We start from the raw sequence: 15,994 nt of genomic DNA on the forward strand, positions 1-15,994 counted from the left end.
ATCCACATCGCTCCGGCTGGTTGGAGTCCCCCGCAGGGATGTTCCACAGGGCAGGCTAAAGTCACCTAAGGAGCTGCCTGGACCTTCCATTACTCACCTCGCTTGCCGATCAGGGAACCAAGAAATGTAGCAGGACCAGCCGCGGACAAAACCCTTCAGACACCAAGATAATGAAGGGAGTGGCTTTAATCAGCTGGGAGCATCAGCAGCCTAGCGTCTTAAAATCCGATCTCCTCAGGTGCTCAACTTCTGTCCCTTTTAAGGGCTCACAACTCTTAGGGGGTCCACGTGAGAGGGTCGTGATCGACTGAGCAAGCCAGGGGGTACGTGACAGGGGCTGTGAGCACCGATGGTCAGAGTGAAACAGAACAGAACGGGAGGTTTCACAATGTCCTTCCATACAATGTCTGGAATCTATAGATAACAACAGTTGCTAGGTCAGGGGTGGAATTTTAACTACCAGGCTTAGGTCAGGCAGGCCCAGGCCTGGTTTCAGATCTGGTTCCTTGGTTTCAGGTCTGGTTCCTAGGCGCTGGGCTACCTGCCTTTTGTATCACTTCTCTTTCCTTTTCTGAGTATAAAACAATATAAAACAATATGAGAGGGTCTCTCTTGTCTCTTATTTCCCCTTAATTCTTTCCTAGTTCTGTCACCTCATTGCTGAGTTTTCTAATTATAATTTGTGATGCTCTTTTATATTTTATATTGTTTTCTTAGTGTTTTCTAACTGATTTTGAAACAGTAGGTTACAAAGATTTTTGTTGTTCTGTTTCTTGAGCATATTCAGAAATTCTTGAATTGGCCATATAAATAATGGTCTTCCCCTTTTTCTGTTCATTCTCTCCTTTTAAGTTACTTTGTATGAGATTTGACCTCAATACATTTCTCTTGTTCATATTTATGTTCACATAGCTTTTCTAATTTCACAAAATCTGTTCTTCTGTTCTTTCATATGATGGTGGAAACATGGTATCTATCTTTCTGAGATTTTCAGGTTCTGTTCTCTTCTTTTATCTAGTCTTTCTCTTTCTCTTTTGTTTTTATTGTTGGTCTCTTGATCAATTTTGATTTTTTCACAGCAGTTTATCCTTACAGTGAGTTCCTGCCCCAGAAGGGAGTCCTGGTGGGTCAGCTTTTATTCTCACATTGGCTCACCATGATCTACGGTGCACTTGTGTGAGCTGTTTTGGGTTCTCCCCTGTCAGATCTGTCTGATGTTGCTTCTCCCTATCTTGTTTTGTTCAAATACGAATAGCATGCATGTCTTGTGGTTACTAGTGGTTTGCTCCTATCCACTTTTGCTGTCACGTTTGTCAGAGAAAAATTTATCCTGATTTTTGCTTTAAATCTTGACCATGGGTTTTGGTCTTGCTATCTGTCAAGCTGCTTCACCTTTTTTTTTTTTTTTTTTTTTTTGAGATGGAATCTCGCTCTGTTACCAGGCTGGAGTCCAGTGGCATGACCTCTGCTCACTGCAACCTCCACCTCCTAGGTTCAAGCGATTCTCCTGCCTCAGCCTCCCAAGTAGTTGGGATTACAAGTGCGCGCCACCCTGCCCAGCTAATTTTTGTATTCTTATTAGAGATGGGGTTTCGCCATGTTGGCCAGGGTGGTCTCGATCTCCTGACCTTGTGATCCTCCCACTTTTGCCTCCCAAAGTGCTGGGATTACAGGTGTGAGCCACCGCGCCCAGCTGCTCCATCTATTTTTATGTGAAGATTCAGGAAGTTTCCAAAACTATCCTGACACCTCTTTCCACCCCAAATTAACACATTATTTCATTAAACATTTTGGAGGCACCTACCCTATGCCAGCCACTGGGTGGTATTCTCAAGACACAACAGTGACAAGTGATAAGACAGATGTTTTGGCTTGTTCTCATGAAGCTTGCACTCCAATAAAGCATCAGTGACAAGTAAATAGCCAATTATAATTCACTGTCCTCTCATAAGAAGTACAGAATGTCATGAAGTACAAGGGAAGGGCAATTATTTTGCATTTCCCTTTTTTGATTGTCAATTAATTTTAAGACAGGGATTCAGTTAAGGCCAAAGATTTAACTTCCCTGAAGTTCTCTATAAAGTGAACAAAACCACTTACAGCTAGAAGTTCTTTTATAAGGTATTAGATATTAATAAATGTCCTGATTATTTTAGTCATATAGTCAAATGCTTGTCTTCTTATTCACCAGAAATAATTTTATTTTAGTTTAAGAAAGTACAGTATTCATTTAGTTAACAAATTTATTTATAGTACTTACCATATTCAAGGATCTGTTTTAAGCACTTTACAAATATTGACTCATGGTAATATTAAATGATATTTGGATCATTACAAATAGTGTATCCATTTACTAAATTGTTCAAAAACTTTGTAAGAGTTGCAGCCTTTGTGGCATACATTATTCTAGGCAATAAAAATAAGGAGTTGAACAACACAGACAAGATTCTTGACCACACGATGCTTATATTTAGTGGGCAAGCTAGAAAATAACATGGAAAAAAATAGACGAGTAAAGAGATTCATACACAAGGTAATTTCTGATTGTGGTAAATTTGTGACAAGAAAATTAAAAATGATATCATAAAGAGTGATCCAAGGAGGACTATTTAGGTAGGGGGTTATGGATGGCTTCATCCTATGGCTAAGAAAGAGCAAGTGAGGTAAGGTATCTCTACTGAAAATATTTTGCATCATGGACTCCAAATTATCACTTTTCCTTCCTCGTTATTCTCTTCTAAGACTAGAAGGCCTCCAAGATTTTAACATTCTGCTAGAATTCGGTAGTTAGCCATCCATTTCTCCTGATTGATATTGTTCTCCCCACTCTGCATCCACATAATCTTCCTAGCTTTGACCAACATCAAACAATTTCTCACTGTTATTGGCTCACTAGCAGGCAATCTGATCAAACCTGAAATCGTACCAATTCATAATCTGTATTAATATCCAATGTCATATAATTTCAGAATTAAAAACAAACAAATCAAGAAATGTTTACATTTCCCAAGAAAAATAATGACCCTTTTCAAATTTAAACATGATATCACAAAGTGTTCTTTTCCCATGTGTTCTGACTTGGTAATATAGTAGAAAATCCGTTTTGACTAAAAGCATGGAGGCTTATCACCTCTGCTCCCTATTAATCTTTACGAGGATGAGTAGGCTTCATGAAAACTGTCTTCTACTTCAAATTCATCTCTAATTACACAGAAGCACACAGGCATAAGAAAGAAACAAATAAATCAACCAAAACAAGTATTCGAAGGAAATACACTGGGTTTTCTCTTTATAATATAACTGTGATAGTAAAGGTATGTTTGTTCAATTATTCTGGGGAGCCCAATAAGTTCAAAGAGGACTTGGCTGTTTGTATTATTCCTTTACTGCTTTAATTTATTATAATTGAAAAAAGCTGGAGACTGACTTTGAGAATCATAGAATTGTTTAGTTTCCTCCTAATCCTTTTCATGTCTATCTGCTGCAACGTGGTATAGGGGAGCAAATAAGAGTTTTAGACCAAGTCAGAGCTGAGTGAGAATCCCAACTCTGGCTAGGGAATGTGAAGCAATACATTTACTTTCTCTGAAACTTATTTTTCTTAGCAATAGATGTGGATATAATATCTTCCCCACAAAGTTTTGGGATTAGAGATTACGTATGAAAATTAAGCAACACAGTTCCTGGCACACAGCAGACCCATAATATCTTTTCTCAATAAGCTTTTCTAACTTCAATTGCAGCCCTTTTGCCCCTTCATCTTTAATTATACAAAGTCAATAAATGGACACAGTGGATATAATTTCCCGATACCAGCATGCCAAACACTGAATGTTCCTTGGGTAAAAATGCAATCCAGTTCTTCTTTTTACCAGATTATTGTACTATCTTTGTAATTCATCTTCCTGTTGTCTTTCTTATTTTCTTCTAAACCACAATCTGCTGAGACCAAGATGTCTAGACTATCTAAAAGCTTTCCTTCTTGGAGGCACCTTTCAGTCTGTCTTTTCCACTCCTGCACCCGATCTATGTATCTTTAGCCAGAAAAAGGTACTTATAATTATTTAAACCCAAAAACATTTTAATCAACTGATCTTTTGCTCATGCTATCCTGTGTGATTAGAAATTCTTTCCCAATCCCCTTTCCTGGCAAATCCTTATCACTGTCCAAGGTTTAGCTCAAGGCTTTCACCCTCAGCAAAGCCTTTGCCAGGATAACAGTATCTCCATCTCTGGAGCACATTGTGCCACATCCATCCCACGGACCCTCCTCATTCACAACCCTGAATGTGAACGTGGCATATTATTGATTTCATAAAATGTGGCATATAAAACTGAAAAGGAAATGACATGAGCCATCCAGACCGTTATATTTAGTAACTATCATGTCTTTAAATCTCTTCAGTTTCTCTTATTTGATTACCAATGCTAGCAATTGACTTTCTTTTAAGGAGTTATTTCTCTCTAAAAAAACAAAACTAGAAATAAAATAAAGTCCCACATTATAATTGTAATACATAAAGGAAGTAGAGAATAACAAAGCTGTCCTGAAAGGTAGATACTGAAAGTCCACTATAGTTCCTTACTAGCTGTTTGATTGGTTCACATACACTAGCCAATAAGTAAATTCTCATCTGAGAAAAACTACCAGTAACACAAGTCATGGACGCTTGAGGTCCTATTAGTATAACTGACATTTAGAATACTGTCTACCGATGAAGTTCTATCAAAAGCCTTTGGATAATAATGTAATTTTCTGTGCAGGCATGTGTGATTGTGATTGTGTTTGTGTGTATATAATAGTGTGTGTGTGTATACACAAACACTTGTATTCATCTTCCTTCAGTAATCAATACATCCTTTAAGGGAGAGAACATTATCTCTCTGTTATTCATTTGTAAGGTTTAGAACAGTGTTGACACATAGATTTCATTTATATATTTGTTAAATAAATGAATAAAATAAAGAAGAAAAATGGCCTTGGTAGCCAATATAATAACTGACTGTGGTATCTAAAATAACACCCACCTACACATCTCTGTTCCCTTACTGGGCTTTACTTTTTCCTTAGCATGAATTAATGTTGGATGTTGTATTAGCCTGTTTTCACACTGCTATAAAGAACTGCCTGAGACTGGGTAATTTATAAAGGAAAAAGGTTTAACTCACTCACAATTCAGCATGGCTGGGGACGCTGCAGGAAATTTACCAACATGGCGGAAGTCGAAGGGACAAGGCAGCAGGAAGGAGAATGAACGCAGGAGGAACTACCAAATACTTATGAAACCATCAGATTTCATGAAAAATCAAGTAGAAGGACCATGTAAGCAAATGTGTGGAGGTGGCATTTATAAAATATTCAGTGACAAATGTGTAGAGTCTAGAGTACACAGTAACAAGGAACAGTGGATGGACCTCAAAAGAAGACAGTGGAAATAAGTTAATCCTGGGAGTTGTGAGGGGGAAAGGAATAGAGACAGAGTCATTAAGTAGTCTGGAGAAGAGACAAGGAAAGACCACGGAGAGGGGAAAAGGCTGTGAGTTGTATGAACATGACTAAAACCCTAAGTTACCACCAAGGGGTCAGCCGCCATATTCAAGAGTTCGTCAAGATATCCTTTGCATAGTTCTGTGGTTATTGTCCTGTTTTGTCTTTATTTTTATCAGTTTTGTGGGTGTTTTAGGTACTTCAGCGCACTTTTGCTTATTTGTTTATTACAAAAGTACTATAATTAGGAGTCCAGAATAAGCACTAAGGCCTCAAAATTTCAGAAGCACACACAAACACACACACACAAATAGCCTCTTATTTTCTTATTTTCATTTCATTATTTTTATCAACAGAGCACTAGTGTTTCCACAAGGAAGCACCAAAGGCTGCAGCAAGGCATTAAGAGGGGCCTGAGAAGGTGCCCTGACCTCCCTGCCACACCCAGTAGCGCCCCCTCCTTACCCCAGCTGTGCCTAGAGCAGCTCCTCCTTCACTACTCACTGACTTCCTTGTAAAAGTCCATTTGTCAAAAAAAGAAAATACATTTAAAGTCCACTGGTCTACCCAATACCAAGGTCTATCTAGTTAGGAGATACAATAGTGACACAGAACAGTATTTTTTTAATATACTTTAAGTTCTGGGGTACATGTGCAGAACATGCAGTTTTGTTACATAGGTACATATGTGCCATGCTGCTTTGCTGCACCCATCAACCTGTCACCTACATTAGGTATTTCTCCTAATGTTGTCCCTCCCCTAGGCCCCCACCCCCTGACAGGCCCTGGTGTGTGATGTTCCCCTCCCTGTGTCCATGTGTTCTCATCAGAACAGTATTTTTTTAAAAGATAGAATAGGAAAAATGCCTCACAGATGGTGATGTAAATATGAAATCTATTATTAGTATGAAAGATGCCTTGCTCATATTAGGTACTCAAAAAATATTTGTGAAATTATATTTAAAAATAGAAATTTTATAGTTAACTATTCTATACTTTGTAAAGTCTGAAATGATTTCATCTTGTCATCAAAGATCAAACACATAGCCTAACAAGTATGATTATAATCATGAAGAATTTATGATAGAAAATCATAAGGCATTGGAGGCCTATTTTAATATGGTGGAAAGAGAAAGGGTTTTGAAGTCAGAATTTTTCACACTGGCTTCATCACTTCTTATATGTAGGCAAAGTAGTCAATTTCTTTTACTGTCAGTATCCTCATCTATGGAAACACAGAGTTTTCATATGCACACTTATAATTTGTTTGAAGAGTACAGTGAGATAACATATAAAATGCCTGGCATCCTGTGAGACATGTATTCAGTTCTCCATCAATGGTAGCCCTTGTGGTTCTTTGAGGAAGAGAGGGGACGTGAAGAAGTGTATATCTCCCCCAAAAAATGTCAGAGTCAGCTTCGCACAGAAGGTGATAATGCCGCCTTTTAAGATGGTTTAGACTTTGATAAGTAAATCTAGAATGGAAAGCATTTCCAATGGAAGAAATAGAATAATCCAAAGTTTCAGGTGAGAAATCAAGAGACCAGTGTGAAGTATATAGGTCAGTTTTGTAATAAAAGAAGAAAGTATGGTATAGATGAGCTGAAGCCCCAGAATTATCATTAGTATCAGCAACTATTTCGTAGACCACCTACTATATGAAAGATAATATCCCAAGTTATGAGGGAGATACAGATGGGAATTATATGTGATATTAGAAACCCTACAAGATTACAGGCTCATTAAGAGGATTCAGACAATAAGATTATATACCACGTCTTTGTGCGAGATATAAAAATGCTGTAACTAAAAGCAAAGTGTTTATGATAATATTCTTGCCAAAATCTCTTGTGGGAAATTAAAAGGACACTTCTCAACTTTTGGCAGTAAATCTTTTTTAAAAAAAAAAAAAATTGTATTGGCAAACTGAATTAGGTTCTGAAGGCAAGACTCTCTAGTATTGGCAAGTTGCAAATAAATGCCCCATGTTGACTAAAAACACAAATCCATAATCGTTCAACCTAACTCAGTAAGAAACCACATTTAAAAATGTATAGATCTCAGCTTCAAATGAAAAGGTATTTCTGTCATGATTCTACCACATTTTCATACACTTCTGAAACAACTCAGTATAGCTTTCTTAGCTACTGACTTCAGATGGCATTTCTAATAACTGGTGGCTTTATTTGTTCAGATGAAGTGACTCAATTAAAAACATAATTAACAAAACAGCATGCAGGTTTTCAAATTTACTGCCGTACAACTAAGCAAATGAAGAGTGTCCCACATTATTATGTATTTGGGAGGAAGTAACAAATATCTACTGTGTGGCTGATCTTGGTTATGTGTGTGAGGCAGAAATGTTGCAGGTCAGCATCAAGCCCCAACTCAGAGAAAAACCTCTCCTACAAAGGTCAAACACCCAATGAAATTGTCCATCTGGGAAGTGAGAATTTTGAAGACAGACCTAAATTTGTTAACTGATCTGTTACAGACTATTAAATTTGTGCCAGAAAAAGAATTGATTATTGCAAGACAAGTTCCTGAACGACCCTAGAGACTCAGCTCTTCCTCCTTTCTCTATTGTAGTTCAAGGGCAACTGCAGAATGTGCTGCGAATGCAACATCCTGAGATAAAGAGAAACTATTAGAACAGTTCAGGCTCTGTTCTCATCCCTCTTAGAAGAGGATGTCCTGCAATGCTTTAGCTCGGAAATTCCAGTTACCCCAGATATAAAACCAGGGTGAAATGGGTTTTGAGGGCCCCTCAGCTGCAGTGTGATATGGGGCACATGTACACAAGACTTCACCTGCCTTGGGCAGTTTTCATGAGGTTGGGGACCTGCCTTGCCATTGATTCCAGGCTTCTATTGTCCCTTGCTGCCTATCTGTGAGTAATATAGTTGCTTTGCTTCACTTGTGTGAGTGTTTTGTTTCACCAGACTCATGCAAGTTAACTAATACTGGTGCATGGTATTGGTGAAGTCTTTAGAGTCCTCTCCTAGGATGTACACCAGTGCACAGTGAACTTGCTTCACAATTATTGCTTTTAACAGAAAAAAAAAAGATCACAAAAAATATTTACTCAGTAAAGTTTGATTGTGTCTGAAAAGCTGTACCAGTTTTCTCAGTCTGATACTTAGAAATATCAGAGCCTTAATGAAATAGTATTCTATTTACAGTTCAATGGAACCACTCAAAAAAACTACCAGAATTGATAAGTGAGTTTAGTAAAGGGTTACAGGATTCAAGGTGAGTACACATATATAAATTACACAACTATATGTTTACAAAATATGTATCTGTCAAATGAATTTTATCTATAACACATAAAGAATATTTACAACTCAATAGTCATAAGAACACTTAATAAAGACTATGGGCAAAAAAACTGGACACTTTATCAAAGAAGATACACAGATGGCAAATGAGCACATGAAAAGATGCCCAGCACTATTAGGAAAACTCTTCAATATGACACCACTATGGAGCCCACTCAACTAACCAAAATTTACAGACTGACCAAACCAAGTGTTGGCAAAAATGTGGAACTTTAACTCTCATACTTTACTGGTAGGACCATAAAATCATTGCAACCACTATTGAACACATTTTAGATTTTCCTTAAGGATATTAAAATACAGCTATCATACAACCCAGCCACTTTTCCCATGAAAAATGAAAACTTAGGTCTGCACTAAGGCATACACAAATGTTTATAGCAGCTTGCTTTATTTGTAATAGCCAAAAATGGTAATAACCAAAATGTCTATCAACAGGTAAATTGATGAATAAATTGTAGTATAGTCAAACAATGTTATCCCAAGCAAGAAAAAAAATTTTTTTGAGACAAGGTCTCACTCTGCCACCCAGGATGGAGTGCAGTGGCACAATCATGGCTCACTGCAGCCTTAACCTTCCAGGTTCAAACAATCCTCCCACCTCAGCCTCTCAAGTAGCTGGGACTACAGGCACATGTCACCACACTTGGCTAATTTTTCTATTTTTCATATAGATAAGGTACCACTATGCTGCTGAAGCTGGTCTCAAATTCCTGGGTTCAAGTGATCCTTCTGGCTAAGCCTCCCAAAGTGCTTGGATTGCAAGCATAAGCCACCATGCCCAGGCAAAAAATATGTATCTAGATAGATAGATAGATAGATAGATAGATAGATAGATAGATAGATAAATAGACAGACAGATAGATAGATGCAGTAGCATGTTGCATGATCTAAACTAAAATATTAAACACAAATTCATTTTTTAAAAAATGACTACTAATCAGAAAGCAAGATTGTCAAATTAGATAAACAAGCAAGACCCAATTGTATGCTATCTAGAAGAGATCTATTTTAAATATATATATTTTCTAAAAGGTTGAATCTGAAAGGATGGGAGAAGTTATTTCACAGAAATAGTCATGAGAAAGATGGTGTGGCTCTAACAGTATTAGTCAATTTCGACTTCAAAATAGAATTTACAAAATAAAGAGGGTTATTTTATAATTAGAGAGGTTTATATTGATCTGAAAAACATAACAATACCGAATGGATTTGCAAACAACAAACTTTCAAAATACAAGGATTAACTTGGCCGGGCAGGGTGGCTCACAACTGTAATCCCAGCACTTTGGGAGGCCAAAGCAGGTGGATCACTTGAGGTCGGAGCTTGAAACCAACCTAGCCAACATGGTGACACCCCATCTCTACTAAAATTACAAGAACTTAGCCGGGCATGGTGGCGCACACCTGTAATCCCAGCTACTCGGGAGGCAGAAGCAGGAGAATTGCTTGAACCTGGGAGGCAGAGGTTGCATTGAGCTGAGATCACACCATTGCACTCCAGCCTGGGTGACAAAGTGAGACTCCATCTCAAAACAATAACAATAATAATAATAAAATAAACAGATCAATCCAGAATCATAACCTGAAGTTTAAAAACAAACTGAGAAATTCACATGAGTAGAAAAAAGTCAGTATGAATGAACCTGACCTGTTACCAAAACCTGAAAACATATTACAAGAAATTATATACCAATATCCTAATAAACATAAACATTAAAATCTTTTAAAAATATTACTAAACCAAGTCCAACAAATACAAACCTAAAGCTAATAAATCATAGCTAGTGATGTTTACTCTAGGATGCAAGGTTGATTTAACAATTGAATGTCCATGTATTTTACCACTTTAATACAATACTGAAATAATGGAGAAAAACCGCATGGTCATCTAATCAGTCAGAGGAAAAATATTTGATCAAACTCAATACTATTTCCTGATGAAATTAAGATTCACTAAAATTAGAAAACTGCTGTATTAAATTTTCTTTCACATTGGAATTTAATAATTACCCAAGTATGTTCATAGAATTTAAGAAAAGCTTCCAGAGGAGCATAATTTTGAGTTTAGTCTAATATAGCAGATTAAGTTAGAAGAGGAAGGACCTTCAGGAAAAGATGTAGATTTGAGTAAGTGTGATCTATTTCAGACGTCAACAATTAGTTAAATATTGCTGGAGCATCCATGAGAAAAATTGGAAATAAGAAATAAGCTATAGAGGTAGAAAAGACTAAGCTTATGTTTCTTGCTTGTCATATACAAGGGTTACGTAAAAAATTTAGTGACGCTATATTTTAAGAAATATGGATCCATGAAGAATTTTGAACAAAGAAAGGCCACTATTAGATGTGAATTTCTGAAAGAACACTCAGCAGGCAATAAGCAGAGTGACTGGAGGTTGATGAGGCTAAAGCCAGAGGGGCTGACAGAGGGCCACTTGACATAGTACAGGTCAAACATTACAGACTTAAACTGTGACTTTGAAAAAAGTTGCTGAGAAGAAAATAAGTTAAATTTTTTAGGAGATAAACTTATTGGACTTATCAAATTAATTGAATATTTGATGAAAGGAGAAATCTAGGATATCTCCCAGATTTCTGATCCTCAATCCAGAGATAAATTGTCAACATACAGAATATGGGTTCATAAACGGCTCCCTAAGTAATGCATGCTATGAGCTATACTAAGGAAAATAGTCTAAGCATCTGACATATGTTAAATGTGATTTAATTCTTAGAAAATCTAATTACTTACGTTCTTTTACTCTCCCTACTTTTAATAGTAATAATTATGGCTTACATAAGTAAGTAAAGTTAAGGAAAGGTAGTAAAGTTCTGTTTGGATACATTTAATTTAAGATGCCAGTAGGACATCTGGGTTGAAATAGTTGGTAGATATGGCTCTGGAAGAGAGCTCTAGTCTGGAGATAGAAATTAAAGCATTGTTAAAATATATTTGAGTAAGTAGGAGGATTTAGTATTGCCCAAGGAGACTACCGAATAAGAAGACATAGAGTAAGGACTGAAGAAGTAAGCAAGAGGCGAGAATTTTAGTTATATAAGTGAATTAGGGGACTTAGGGGTAGCAGCCAGAGGAGAAATAAGACACAAGCAAAGAGAGCAAACAGAAACCATGCAAACTGGGGCTGTGCGTGGTGGCTCATGCCTGTAATCCCAGCAATTTGGGAGGCCGAGGCAGGTGGATCACTTGAGGCCAGGAGCTCAAGACCAGCCTGACCAACATGGCAAAACCCTGTCTCTACTAAAAATACAAAAAAAAAAAAAAAAAAAAATTGCTGAGTGTGGTGGCACGCGCCTGTAATCCCAGCTACTTGGGAGGCTGAGGCCCAAGAATCAGTTAAACTTGGGAGGCAGAGGCTGCAGTGAGCTGAGATCGTGCCACTGCACTCCAGCCTGGGCAACAGAGCATGGCTTTGTCTCAAAAAAAAAAAGGAAATTTTCAAAAAAATAAGAATGAAGACCAAGGCCAAATTCTTCAGAGAGGTGATCCCTAGGGATTAGCAATAAAAAGTCACTAATAACCTTAATGAGAGGAGTTTTAATGAAATTGTGAAGTTAAAATATCATATAGCCGTTCAGAAATAATCATTCATTTAAGATAACATTGGTTTAGAGACTATTTCTTGACTACTGGATAGCCTGTGTTATTCAGCCAAGTTATGTTAGAACAGCCTAATAAATATGCCACGTGACCTAATGAAAGTCTTCAAGAGCTCATAGAACATAAAGGAAAAGACTGTCCAATGTCAAGAAACCAAGTGCCAACTAAGGGGGCTGGTATCACTCAAAAGAAACTTAGAAATAGAATCCTATGTGATTGTTTCAGATTTTGGTTAAAGTGATAAAGCTTTTACTCATAAAAGAGTAAGAAATAAGAGACCATCTCATTGCTTTCATTTATGATTCAAGGAGCTCAAGGAACAAAATCAGCTACTGTGTGCTTTTATAAAGCTCTAAGGATGATATCTACACCTCTCTTCAGAACCTCTTGCTGTGCAAGGCTACTCTCAGGGCCAGTAGTGTGGGCCTCACCCAGGTGCTTGTTAGAAATGCAGACTCTCAAGCCTTACTCCAGCACTTTTGAATGAGAATTTCCATTTTGATGAGATTAAGATCCCCAGCTGAACTCTTATTTCTGCACATGAAAGTTTGAGAAACTCTTCTAAACCACAATTTCTTTAAGAATAAAAAAATTCAATGTTTGGTAATTAGTTGCTTGATGACTTATTTAATTTATTTATGGCCCAACTTCTTCAAATAAGTGTTTAAGACACTTTTAAAGATATATATGCACTCTAGAACAATTTAAAAGTAAAAAAATAAATAAATAAAGACCAAGGGAAATAAGAATAGGAACATTTAATAACCAATATGTATGAAAGACTTTGCCTGTGCTAAGAGCTTTATATCTTTTATTTTCACAATAACTTTAGAAAGTAACAATATTATTTCAGTTTTACAGGTGAGGAAAATGTGAGTTAGAGAATTTAAGTAACTTGCCTAAGATTACAAAGTGTTATAAACAGGGTTTGAACTCAGGCCTGCTTAACACCAAACTACACCTGTGCTCTCAATCACAAAATTAAACAGTAAGGTCAAAACATAAAACCTGTGTGTACTCAAATCTATTTATAATGACTTACTCTACATTTGGCTTTAAATGTTCTAGAAGCTCATGTGAATAGAAAATATCAGTGATTACAACATTCAGAAAGTCTGTATTTAATTTTCTGCCTGTCATAACATTAACTGCGTGGTAGAAGAGAGCTATCACTTTTGTTTTTAGAGAAGCTATGTATTCTTACAAAAGTATGAGCTATGTAAAACCTCAACAGAATGAAATGCATACCATGACAGTAAGGTCCTGTTTCTTAGCTAATGTGTATATACGATATATCCAGAGAGTTTTTAATATTGTAGCATAATCTTATACAAATAGATGACTTTAATTTATTATTTTTAAATAGAAGACTGATTATTATTCTGAACTAGAAAATGAGGAGGTAGGTGTACAAGCAGTAGCAGAGAAGCAGAACAGAGAGTCAGGAACTTGCTCCCTCATCATGTCCATCAGCCATGATAGTCAGAGCAGCCAGCCCCTTAGGCTTTTTGGAGGCCATTAAAAATATTTGAGATATAAAGAAAAAAAATGATGTAACTAAAACAAGAAAATACCAACAGTTGAATTAATAATGTGATTAAAAATGGGTACACAACAAAGCATCACATTAATAAAGTATGACATTTAACAATCAGAAAGTTTGCTATATTTAAAAGTCATCTTTAGATTAGATTTTCTCTCTTTGCAAGGATTTTTCAAAATACTTAGTGATGATCTAAAAATAAATTAATTGGAGGCAAATAATTTCCAAAAGCAAAATTGCAAATAATTTCTACTCCAGAAAATGTAGGTTTGTATGTGTGTGTATGGAGACATATGTATCTCCCACAAAAATATTAGAAGTCCTGGCCCTTAGCATAGGTACCAAAGTGAATGAGGATGAGGCTACTTGATTTCCAGAGCTCCTAGTTTCTCCGCTGTCTGTAATTTAGGTCGTGTGCTAGACTAGAGTGGAGCAGGAAATATCAAAGAGCCTGAAGGCTACCCCCTCCACTCCCACCTCCACTCCACAAATGATGTAAAATCCCATCCCACACAGTTCCCACACTGCTAGGAAGTGTCCACATGGGTACTAAGGCACAGCAAGGTAAAGATGAGATGTGTATTTTCTTCGTTTAGCTGGCAAAAAATAGGTTATTAATGCCTGGTTCCATACGAGGAACAAAACCCTAGAATAATCGAACAATTGCCCAGGAAGCCATTTGGATTGAAGTTAGCTACTCCTTCAAGAACGGAAGAGCTGAACTTGCCAGCTTTGATTTGCACGCCTTTCAGCTACTATTTCCAGCCGATTCAGTTCATACAACTCCAGCTTTCATTTAGGGCTGAGCTCATTGACTAAAAAAATAAAGAAGAACTGAAAAAAAGAAAAAAAACGAGAAAAGAAATCAAGGAAAGGCTTCATTGATTATTCAGAGTGTTGCTTTGGGAAAGAGAAAAATCTTGTTAGAAGCCTGGCAAACTTATTTCATTAGAGACCTAGTGACATCTTCCGAAACTAGAACATTACATGAGGTTAGTTTAAAACTTCAAGTGGCCTTATAGTTTGATAAGGATACCCATCCTCATCCACTCTGCTACATTATTTGCATTCTTCACCATACTTTTCGCAATGGTGTAAGATTTGCTACTAAAAAATATGCCAAAAGAAAGAAAGAAAGGTGACTTATTAGAAATTAGAAATGCTAAAATCAGGCACGGTGATTCTGATCACTCACTGTATCCTCTAAAAGCCCACTTTTCTTTTCTTCTAACATGGTCATTTGGACCTCATTTTCACCATCCTCCTCCCTCATACACATAGTCCTACTCAATCTCCTTCTACCTAATGATTTAATGCATGCAGTGTTGATAAATGAATGTGAAAATGAGCATCAGATTTTTTTTTTTTTTTTTTTTTTTTTTGAGACAGAGTCTCTGTCGCACAGGCTGGAGTGCAGTGGCGCGATCTCGGCTCACTGCAAGCTCCGCCTCCCAGGTTCACGCCATTCTCCTGCCTCAACCTCTCCGAGTAGCTGAGACTACAGGAGCCCGCCAACACACCCGGCTAATTTTTTGTATTTTTTAGTAGAGACAGGGTTTCACCGTGGTCTCGATCTCCCAACTTCGTGATCCGCCTGCCTCGGCCTCCCAAAGTGCTGGGATTACAAGCGTGAGCCACCGCGCCCGGCCGAGCATCAGATTTTATAATGGTATGTACGAATCGATTGCTTCCTGTCCCTTCAGGAAGACCCTTCCCGGTCTTCTGAAGTTCTGCACAGTTACCATGTCAAAAAGGAAGAGGTCTTTTATTTTTCTTTCTTTTTTTTAACTTTCTTTCCCTGGAAGCATCAAATGCTCCCGCTCACTGACCTCTCTCCTTCTCAGAAATAATTAGCCTAAAAGCTAAAACTACCATGGAAATTTATCAAAGAGTAACTAAAAGATCAAAATGGTTTGATCATGCCAAATAAACCTCATTTAGTTCTGTGAGAAAGTGGTTAATAATAGTGATGTTATTGCCATAGAGTATCTTGGTTTCAG

The 15,994-nt window shown here is 37.2% G+C and overlaps 1 protein-coding gene across 3 annotated transcripts in view; it reads right to left on the minus strand.

The window, feature by feature from the left end:
- PTN (pleiotrophin) overlaps positions 1-15,994 on the minus strand; it is a 114,524-nt gene that overhangs the window by 40,582 nt on the left and 57,948 nt on the right. Inside the window, exon 1 of one of the 3 annotated variants that reach the window (XM_054496873.1) lies at positions 98-631. The exons of the other annotated variants lie outside the window; for them this stretch is intronic. The gene's annotated coding sequence lies outside the window, so the exon portion shown is untranslated. Of the gene's footprint in view, positions 1-97; positions 632-15,994 lie in introns of those variants that run through there. 3 annotated transcript variants of the gene reach the window in all.

Source organism: Pongo pygmaeus, chromosome 6 (assembly GCF_028885625.2).
Source record: "Pongo pygmaeus isolate AG05252 chromosome 6, NHGRI_mPonPyg2-v2.0_pri, whole genome shotgun sequence".
NCBI classification, from domain to species: Eukaryota; Metazoa; Chordata; class Mammalia; order Primates; family Hominidae; genus Pongo; species Pongo pygmaeus.